The following is an 11,985-nucleotide window of genomic DNA, read 5'->3' as shown; positions in this document are numbered from 1 at the left end:
GAAAAGCCATCTTGTTGAAATTTGATCACGTCTTCGCTAGTTACTTCTTCATCACTATCATGATGAGATGGTTTAGGTGAAGGACATGTGCTAGTGGTAGCTCTAGGAGTCCTTGGAGGTGTGTGATTACCATCATTGTTCTCAAAAGGATTTTGAGGACAAGTTCCTTTATATCCTTCATAGCTCACCTAATTGTCAGTTTCAACTTGTTGGTTTTATCTCTCCATAGTGTATATAGCCTCCAAAGTCTTTTGGGTTTCACGTGCTTATTCTTCTAAGAAAAATTTAATTTCATCAGGGTGCACCATAGTGACTATACCACTCGTATCCTTGGGTGTCTCAAAAGGTGTACCAAATGGATTTTCAAAACTATAAAGTGGGTTGAGCTGAACGTTGGCCGTTTGTGTTTGATCAAATTCGAGATTCTTATCACAAGGTTTTTTGTGAGGGCGTTTGGGTGGTGTTTCCAATTGCTTGAAAATGAAAGGCGTGTGGCTACCGTTACCAACTTGATATCTAGTTGTGACCAACATGTAAAGAGTTGTCTTTCTTTAGTAGGACAAGAAAAGCGAGCCAAATTTGAAGCTTTTACAATTAGGACTAGTCACTTTGCAAAATGTGATAGATGGCTTGTCAAACAGTGCTCAAGATCTTATAGCACGGGTGACTCGAGCTGAGCGAATGAGTAAGAAGCTCAATAGTGAGTAGCTAGAATAAAATAATAGCTGAATTTTGACAAATGATTCATCAAGATGTTTCAAGACTTACATTCGATGGACTAAACCCATCTTTTCAACCTAGGACAAATTCTTCACACATTGATACGTAGCCAGGATCAAGGGTGACCAATGTGACACTCCTTAGACCAAATATATCCAACTGCAAACTCTGTTTTTGACCCAAAATGACTCTAGGCGATACTTTCTCAAAAGGAGGGTGACATAAGTTCAGCAAATAGTGTCATGCAATAGAATTTCAACAAGGGTGTGACACTTTTTGTCTAAGCGACAGATATTTGAATTGAGTGCGATAGAGTTTTCTACATAGTGCGATAGAATTTACTACTGACATGAGACAGAATTTTGGGTAAAAATATGTCGCGAGATATTTCTCATGAAAGCGTGTGACAGAGTGCCAGTTTTGTGCAAAAAAAGTCAATTTTTGGTTTGAAGTTTGTTTCGATTTGTCAATCAAACAGTGTTTTATTTCAGTTTGTATTAGTAAATAGTAAGGTTTGCAAACAGTAAGTATTTTAACATGTCTCAAAACAATTGATCAAGGGTAAAAACAACCTTGTCAATATGCATTTGGGATATCATAACAACCTTCCTAACAACTTTTTATCAGAATATTTATGTTGCAAGAATGTTAACACTGGTCAAAATATCAAAAACAATAGCCAAGCAATCTACCTTAGAGTCACAGTTCATAACTCAACAACTTGGCCCACGCTTGATGCTCCTTTGCCTCACACCAAGTGGTTTCCCACAAGAGATATTGGCTTTTTCATGTAAGTACCATAAACACAACCAAGGGAACACATATGGTGAGTGTACATCTTGGGGTGATCTGGGTAGTCCACTAGGATCGATCTTTGCACCAAAAAGTTGAGCGGCTAAAAAGGGTAGTTACTAACTTAGGGTTTTTAGATCGAGCTTCCGTTCATAGTGTTCCTCTTACTCCCAATTATGGGACACCTCACCTTGCGATGAGTGATCAATCTCGTGACCACAAGAGTACCTTAAGCATTCTTGCCTAGTGATCTCCCTATGGTCAAAATCCCATAAGCAATCACACTAGGTGAAGACAAACACTATGTCTACCAAGGTTTTGTGTCCTTGATAGCCTTGAGTTTATAATGGGTTGGAAGAGCCAGGTAATTGGCTTGTCCCCACTTGGGTCGTTCTTCTCAGGTTGTCTGAGAGTAGGCCCTCTAAAGGATTCTAACTACACAAAGTGGATCAACTTTCAGAAGTCAAGATTTTTGGTTCACCAGAAGGGTGAAGAGTATACTCTCCTATTCCAATCATTTTCTCCTAAACACACTAGGAAGATTTAGTTACCCCTTGCTTTTGAAACCAAATGGCAAGTCAATATTTTTGATTCACCACAAGGGTGAAGAGAATACTCTCCTATTACCAAAAGACTCCAATCACAAGTTTTATGTGGCTATAAAAATGAACAATTATTCAATGCTGCACATGGAAACAAAAAAAAATCGAGCAAGTTTGGGTTTTTATGCTTTAGGCAGCCCTGCAAACAATGCTAGTAGCCCTTGCACATTTGAAGCTTTGACATGCATCCTTTTATATGCAAGGTTTCAATTTTTCTTCACAAAGAGGGCAACCTGCAATCACAACTTGTTAGCCCACAAGTTAGCATGAAATAATCACAAAAATTGCAAATTAGACCTCTGTAAAACCGCTTAGAAATCTGCTTAAAAAAAATAGTCAGCCAGCTAAGAAGAAATTTGATCAAATCCCTTAAGGAATGAGCAAAAAATTGTTAGGAAATACTTTTTGTTGAACAAATGTCATGCGATACTTCACAATATACCAAGGCAATAGTTTATGTTTAGGCGATACTTTTTCTTCAGCCGTGCGACAAAGTTTTGGATAGAGGGTGATAGAATGTAGGCTTCAAGTGTGACACTATTACAAAAAAAGTGTCACACAATAGTACTATAAACTGTTGTGCGATACTGGAAAAATGTCACCCAACACTGTGATTGTAAAAAAAGAAAACTGCAGAGCAGAAAGGGAAATGTAAGCAAAAATAGGAAAATGCAGGGTGAAACGTATAGTCCAGCCCCATGGTGGGTGCCAAAAATGTACACTAAAAAATGTGTCACACTCTAAACCATTCTATCCAAATGATTCCATGAGTTGGAATGCTTGGATGCCGGCTTAGAGCTCCCTATCCATGGAGTGCAAGAAGCTAGTATTCAAACATAAAGGCTCTCAGCCAAGCCTTAGAAATGTGTTTCTTGCTAGTAAACCATGCAATGGGAGGTTCTTTGAGACAAGAGGAAGAATGAAAGTGTCTACAATGAGTTCCTCAAAGATGTAATGTAAGATGGAAGACTAAACTAGAATAGAAATGCAAGATGCAGCTATGCTAGAATATGAATGAGAGTGTTACAATACCATTATTTAAACTATGTGAGATTATTACAAGAATGAAAAATAAACTAACATGTAACTATGCTAAGAATTCCATATGATCTTATGCTAATATGATGGAATGAGAGAATGTAGAAAAGGAGTGAGAAGTTCTCCACAAAGCTCCCAAGAAACATGTTAGAAAATCTGTAGCATAACAATATTCAAAAGATGGATTGATGCTTTGAGGGGGAAAGCTCTCTCCCTTTTAAAGTCATACGGATGGTGGAGATCAAGATAAAGATGGTGGATGATCAACGGTGGAATTTGAAAAGAGGAGTGATCCATGTGCACACACAAGTCAACTAATAGAATATAAGTTGACTTGTCATATAAGACAAAAGTCTCACAAGCCTTTTCTTTTAATTGTAAAATAGAAAAAGGACTTTATGTGTGCACTTTAAGTGGGTTAGAAGAATGGGGTCTTTTATTTAATTAAAAGGGGACACGTTCTTTTAATCAAATAATGAACTTAGGATAGCATAGTCAAACTATAGGTTATAATCAAATAAATTGATTATTAGCAATTTGGTCTAGGTAAGTGAATAAATTAAATTAGCCAAAATGCTGAGAAGGGGGCTAATAGTCAAGATGACCATTTTTAGGTGATTACACTTTGTAGCCTTGACTAGGGTTTAGCATTAACTCTAAGAAAAATTATGACTACATAGACTTTAACTAAAGATGGAGCTCTTTGCACATTTGCAACTATAAAATCTTGACCACCAATTAACCATGCAAAGTTGTGAACACTATCCTTCTAACTAGGATGAGACCATGCAAAGTTGTAACCACCATCCTGACTACATTTTATATTATCACTACTTCATAGCATAGTTCCTTAACTCATAATTATTCTCAATGATCATGCAATGAAGGAATTCATGGCTTTTTAGCCTAAACCATGTTTTAAATCAAGTTGGGTGTGAAAGATTGATTGCATTAAATTTAACCATTTTATTTTGCTAACACTTGATCACAACTTAGGACCTTGAACCTCACTGAGGTTATCGATAGAACAATATCAATTGAAGCTTCCCAAATTCTTTTGACATGGTTAGTTGAATGGCATGTTTGACTTTTCACAACCTCACAACCTAACTTAAAGTTCACCTTAATGGAATGAAATTGATTGAATAGATTAGCCTTCATTTGATGAGATATCCATGCGAGGATACGATGAAGAGAACTCATATACTGGGCCCACCATGACACATGAAATCATGTAATTATATTGCCATGGATAAAGATCAAGTTGCTCCCAGTAGTGACATAATGACAGACGTAGATCTTCTTTACATGTGATGGCTAGGAAGATTGTGGGCCCTTTTAGGTATTCTTAATACAACTTGAACTATGACTGTATGACTAACTACATTCACAACTTTGCAACTTAACCATTAACTTTAATGTTTAACCTTGTAAGTGAGAAATCAAAGTAATCACTGCATCATAGCTTGAACTTTAATTAACCCTTAACCTCTTGCAATTGTGTGATAACACATGAATCCTAACTGTTGGAGTTAATCTTCGCATGGCCACAGGTTGAGACCACCTAAAATTAGAGTTAATTTTAATGCCACAAATAGTTGTGAATTTGAATATGTCATACTATCACAACCTCCTTGATGGTTAAATGCTAACTAAACACAATAAAGCAATGAAAGGTAGTCACATAGTGACAAATTGAAATCCTCCTCAGAAATAACTTTCTAAGGCTTATAGATAGAAGGAAAACTCAAGATTTTGTCATATCCCTATTGGCCTACATGAAAAAATATTTGGTCATGGTTGTCACCCTGAAAATTCAATTTTTGGAAGGGGGACAAAAAATAGTAAAATTTATAGTGACTTAGAGGGGATGCTTTCTTGCTAAGCATGGACTAGTGGCCTTCAAGCAATCCATTAGGCTAGATTCATAAAAGATGAACCCTGTATCTTGTCTGAAACCCCAAATAATTCTATCTTCTTTGCAACTACAAAAACCTCAAAGAAACTACCACCTCACATAGAGAAAAGCCTATGCTCATGCACTTATTGAAACTACTCTACAATATATAGGAAACCTTAACCTTCTCTAAAACCAATGTTTAAGGTGAATTCCATTAACTAGAATTAGTAGAATATCACCATCATGCCTAGATAACTAAAAATTGTTGGCCTTCTTATAACTATTGATAACATATGACCCACTCTACGTAGCATCATTTTTGAAGTGCCCACCAAGATTAGCTCTATCTACATCCCACTTGAGAACAAGGTCTAATTCTTTTTAAACTCTAGTTGTAGCCTTCTTGTCAAAACTTCTTTTGACCTATTTTTGATGAGTCTCAAGTGTATACATACCCTAATATCTCTTTTCTTCTAATTCAATTAGTTCTACTAACTTGATTGTCATGGGATCATTCTCCTCTAGCTCCAATTGATGAGCCAACTTAAGAGAGGGGAACTCAAGTAAAATAGGAAGCTAGGCTTCCCTTCCATATACTAGCATGAAAGGTAAGCTCCCAATTTATCTCTTGGGTGTAATTTTGTTAGCCCAAAGGATAATTCTTATCTTTAAATGCCAACACCTTTGGTTATCTTCAATTATTCTCTTCATGATTCTAATGAGGTTCTTATTGGAGGATTTAGCCAAGTCATTCCCTTGGGGATAATTATTTGAGGAAGTGCCCAAATATATCTTATGTTATAGAATTTAAGAGCATATATGAGCTCCAACAAAATATTTGGCATTATTTGATATGATAGTTGATGGAATACCAAATCTGGTTATAATTCCATCAAGGAATTCAACCACTGAGGCTTATGTTGCATCCTTCAAATGTACTACCTATATCCATCTTGTAAAGTAATACATGTCTTCCAAAATACATTTGTGACTACCACTAGAGGGGGGTTTTATTGGACCAATAAAATCCAAACCCCATTGAGTAAAGGGTTGGTCAACTTGGATGGGATAGAGAGGAAGGGAAACCAATCTTTACTTTCCTAAGAAGCAAGCACATTTCTCACATTTCCTCACCCACTTATGAAAAAAATTAAATAAGGTTAGCTAATAATAGCTATCCCTCATTATCTTCATTGCAATAATTCTATCTAAGTAATGACCACTAGCAGGGCCATCATGGAACTCTTTTAGTAACCTACTGACTTGATCAACTTGTATACATCTTAGTAGGACTCCATCAAAATCATATCTGAACAATATTCCATGTACCAATACATAAGGGATAGACTATACTCTAAATTGTCTTCTCTTGGCTCTTTCTAGGCCTTGGGGATATCTTCCTTTTATCAAGAAGTTATTCATGTCGTGCAACCAATTATTTTGATCTTCATTCTCCACTAGTTTCTCACCTTGAATTAAGAGGGTAACCTCCTCATGTGTCTCAAAAGATGAATCCATCTTCTCCCATAGTCCCTTACTTCTAACAAGATTGGTTATCTTAATATCAACATCATATTCCATGACTCTAGTAATCCATCCAACTCTTCCAACTCTCTTTTCATTGATACCCTTGTTCAGTAAGAACTCTTTCACACTGGCATGTGGGACTAAAAGCTAGTTATTGTTATGAGATAGGACATGTCTAAATTTTTTTAGAGCCCTTACAATAGGAAGGGATTGTTTCTCTACATAGCTATACCTATTCACATAATCCTTTAGTCCTTCACCAAAGAAAGAAATGGGCTGCTCCAAATTCTGTTCATTCAATTGTGTGAGGATAACTGATACACTGGACTCTCCTCCAAGAGTGTAGAGGATGAAATCTCTATCAAACTTGGGGTTGAAAATAGTAGGGGCTGATTTCATTGATTTCTTGATGTCTTCCAAACTATCCTTCCCTTCCTTGGTCCAAGTGAATATCATATTCTTCTTTAGCATAGCTATAAGAGGTTTCACCATGGAAGAAAGATTAAGATGAACCTCCTTATGAAGTTGATCCTACCAAGAAAGCTCTACAATCCTTTCTTATGACTAGTAAGTGGGAGAGAGATAATTCCTTCTACTCTCTCTGGATATATAACTAGCATATCTTTTGATACAATGTGTCTTAGGAGCTTTCCTTGATTAGTAGCAAACACACACTTTTTGGGGTTTAGAGACACACCAAACTCTCTACATCTAATGAATACCTAGCTCAAATTATCAAAATTTTCTACTAAATGCTTTGAAAAGATAGTTATATCATCAAGATATACTAGCAAAATATTCTCTAGCACACTCTTAAAGGTCATCTCCATTGCCTTTTGAAATGTAGCACTTTCATTGGAACTAGTCCAAATGGAATTTTACAATAGGCATAGGTGACCCATTTGGTAGTGAAGGTTGTTTTATGTTGGTCTAACTCTTGGACTAGTACCTAACTATAGCCTAAAAATCATCTAAAAAAAAGCCTTTTTGAGCCACTAACCTTGGATATATTTTTTCCCATAGAAGGAAGGGGATGGTGATCTTTATGAGAAGCCTTATTAAGGTCCCTAAAAATCTACACATAGCCTAATTTATCCACTCTTCTTCATAATAGGGACATGATTAGATACCCATGAGGAGTGCATGATGGGGAAAATAATGTTAGCCTCTATGAGCTTAGAAAATTCTTTTCTCCTTAATGGTTCAATCTTAGGGTTGACTAGCCTTTATTTCTACCTAACAAGCTTGTCATTATCATTTAAATCTATAGTATGATGAAATAAGCTTGGTCAAAAACATTAAAGTCTTCATATGTTGAAGCAATAATATCATTAAATTCTTGACATAATTTAATGAAAACTTCTTGTTCAGTCTCAGTGCATACCTTTCCCAAATTGAGAGTCTTTCCATCAACAATAGTGACAAGTATCTAAGCATCCCTCTTTATAATTGGGTTTGAACCTTTTCCTTTTTCTTGATCATCAGAGTTGAATATGCCTTCCAAGGTGACTAGACCTTTAGGTAGTTTGTTGGATTTCAAGTTCATAATCTGGTCCCTATACTATCTTTTTAGCTTAGACTAATTGTTAGTAGATAACTCTACTTCATTTTTTAGGAAATTAACAGTTTACAAATTAGAATAAAAAACTTTCCAATTAGTGTAATTATCCGGGAAAATAGACCTTATAAAAATTCTAATTTGTTGCTCCTTTCCATTAGTAATGTGCTATGGTATGTCATGATGATCTCCAATCGTTGCAAGCCTATCAGCATATTTATTTTTACTTCTAGAAACACTCTGAATGTTGAATGTTGAATGCTTGAAAACTTTTTAGAAAATCCCACACTCTATGCTTGTAAGACTTGAGGAGGTTGTTCTTTTTTGGCATTCTAATTCACAACCAACTCACTATCTCCAAATACCTTCAAGAGCTTAATGCCTCTTCTTTGTGAAATTTGGAGACCTTGGATCAAGGATTCATACTTTGCCATATTGTTAGTGTAGCTGAATTGGAGCCTATAAGAAAAGTAATACTTCTCTAATTCAAGGGAAATAAGCACAACACTAGCCTCTAAACAATTTTTTTTCCTTGAGCCATCAAATAACCTATTCCACATTCCATTAGTATCTTTTAAAAAAAATAAGATTGGGAATAGGAGAATTCTCCTCAAATATGCAATAAGTTTCAAGATTTGTCTCTTCAACCTCTTTGTATTGGGTCAAGTTGATAAGTCTATCTTTCTCCTTGATATTATTTAACTCTTGTTGCAACAATTCCCATTGAGATGCTATTGTAAGAACATCCAAAATAGAAACACTAATATTTGTCTTCTTTATTTAATTTATAATATTGAGGGGGTGTATGTTTCCCTGGCTAGAAACTTGGTGACTATAGGGTCTAAAATTTGAATTGGAGTAGCATGTGGTTCTTTTGTCTTCTTATTGATCTAATCTTGCAATGGGACAACAATTGTTCATCATACATTTTCATTTGTGGTCTATGGAATAGTCCTTGAAGTCGTAGCCTAATTTGATGGGGAGGATGGAGCTTCCTCTAAAGCTCTCATTTTTATTCTAGTTTGTGAGTTATTTCATCATTACCACCATGATTTACATGGCATTAATCTTCAGGCTAGTAATTCACAAAAAGGAAATCTCCTTGCTATTGGGATTGAAAACCAATAGTGGGCTAATTAGCATCATATAGATGTCTTGTTGTTTATTCTTGTGTAGTCAAGGTCTTTGTTTATTCTTGTGTAGTAAATGCCTAAGAAAGTTCCACTCTATGACAGACACATTGTTCATATGAAAAATTACAACTTGAACAATACTCTTGTTCTTGGGCCAAGTTGTTTTGAGGAACCATGACCCTTACTAGATTTGCATTTGCATTTGCGGGGGCTACATTACCCATAGACCTATTCTAATTAACTAGAACATAGCCTTGAACTTTATTTGGTGGCTTATTGAATGGATGATTCTAATAGTTTTTCTAAAAAGGCCTAGTATTTTGAGCTTGTCTCTTTAGAGTAACCAATTCATTGTTCATTTTTTCCATCGAAACATTTTAATCTTGAAACCTTTTATCCATATCAGAGCTATGATCCTTGATTTTATTTATATTTTGCATCATAGCATACATCATGGTCTTGATTTTATCTATTCCATTGAAAGATATATAAGCAATTAGAGCTATAGAAAGAGGTTGGCATGTAGATATGGTAGGAATAGGGGCTACTATAGATTGATGGTTTGGAATATCAGGAAAGAAAGGAACTAGAGGCCTTGGAGCTAACTTTCCTCCTTGAATCAAAATATTTTTTACTTTTATGGAAATCTCATATGTAGTAGGTAAAGTATCTCCTCCCATGGTTTGTACTGTAGTAGCAATGTCACTATTAAAAGCTCTAAGATAGTGTAAGAAGGCATTACCAGGAGTAGGAGTTAAAATCAGTCATACATTCATGAGGTGATCTCTTAATGGTAGTTATTTGTTCTAAGAGTGATAAATGATCATTCTTATCTTCAAAATGTTTACAAATCCTTTCTCCTAACTCATCCCAGTTAGTGATTGAATTATGTGGTAATCTCCTATAACATTGTAAGGCCTTTCCTTTTAGAGATGAATCTAACAATCTAACAACAACAACATCCTCTATAATACCATGTATATTACAAATATTTGAAATCTCTTGAATGTGTTCTATAGGAGAGATGGAAATTTCACCAATAAAATGAGGTATACTCTTAAGAGAAGATACTGGGATGTCATGTCTTTAGGCTAGAATGAGAGGAATCCCACCATTGAAGGTGGAAAAAACTTGATTTCTAGGCTTGGCCATGTGGAATAAGGATCTAGTCAACTGAAAATATTGTGAATCTATCAACAAGAGGAGTAGACAGTGATCTAGTTGGCATATGTATTGCTATTGAACTCCTAACCAATGATAGGAAGCCTAGTTCTCTTTCTTTAAGGATTTAAAAATAAAATTTCAATATATTGAAAAGTACCTCTAGAAAATGCCCTTGTTTGAGCTCTGGGCATGAATCACAACAACTCTAGTCTAAAACCAAGATGTAGAAGTAGAGTAGAGTTTCCAAGTGCTTGAATATGTGCCTCTTGAAGGCCTAGAATGCTAAGAACAACACTATCTCCTTAACATAATTTTACGTTCTTCTCTTTGGCACCAATGAACCAATAGATGTAGAATAATTTAGTATGAGAGTCCCACCAAGCATGCCAAAAATTGTTGACATGAAATTTTACACCCTTGTTTAAAGTTTTTACCTAAAGGTAACCTTGTGTAACATGGAAACAATCTTGCAAGTGTGGAACTTTGCAATTAGAGATTGAGTCTCTTAGAAAAAGTTGGCTTCCTTACTATTAGGGTGCACCTAACTATTTCTTAAGAGGAAAAGGGAGAATGAATGCATGAAAGAAAACTATGTATTCTAATCTAGAGGGAAAGATACACCAAAAAAATTTTGTTTAATCTTATCACAACCCAAGGAAGCACAATTCATCAATATAATCATCATATACACATATTCTATCTTTAATTTGACTCAATAATAATACACAGATTAGAAATTGATGAAATGATATAAGGAAGGGACTTCACTCTATATCACTCAGTGAAAAAAAAAAAATCGCTAAACAATGAAAGAAATACATTGATATAAGGCAAGAAGGTATTGCATAATATGCTAATGAAAGAAGCAGATACAACTAAGAATCATATTCATTCATAGGCAAAGGGAAATTATAGTAGTAGAGCATAGAATACAACTACTATAGAATAAGAGAAAAGACCCACCCTTGAAGGGTTTACAAAACTTGCTTTTATAGCCCAAACATAATAGAGAAACTTCTACCTTAAACCAAAGTTCAACTACTACCATTAAATTTTGTAGAGAATAGTCATTGCTGAACCAAGGAAGATCATGATCAGATTCACATCCCCTTACAAAAAATCAAATATTTTACATGTAAATTTGGCTTTGAATGGATAGAAATGACAACCATCACCAATCATACTAGGTAGATGGATAAGTAGAGTAGTGAATAAAAGGAACTATATTGAAAAAGTATGGAGAAAACTAAAAAATATGGCTATAAGCAATCAAGGACTTGTTCACCATTAAAGAGTTGTTTGTTTCTATGTCCACAACCATGCCAAGTTAGATATATCATCAAGTCAACTAGAGTCAATTTTCAAATTTCTCCATGTGGACTAATAATCTCTCAGTATTCTATCATTTGGTTTGGTTTCAATCTTATGTTGACCTATTGACTACCTTAGATCATGGCTTCACAACTGAATTCTTTCATTAGTTGTTGGCCTCATGAAACCACGATGTCTCATTTCTTATTTTTATCACTACTTCACAACTCAAAATCAACT

The sequence above is a fragment of the Cupressus sempervirens genome, chromosome 9 (assembly GCF_028749045.1).
Source record: "Cupressus sempervirens isolate cs-2001-9-10 chromosome 9, ASM2874904v1, whole genome shotgun sequence".
In the NCBI taxonomy this organism is placed as follows: Eukaryota; Viridiplantae; Streptophyta; class Pinopsida; order Cupressales; family Cupressaceae; genus Cupressus; species Cupressus sempervirens.
Note: the sequence above shows the minus strand (reverse complement) of the source record.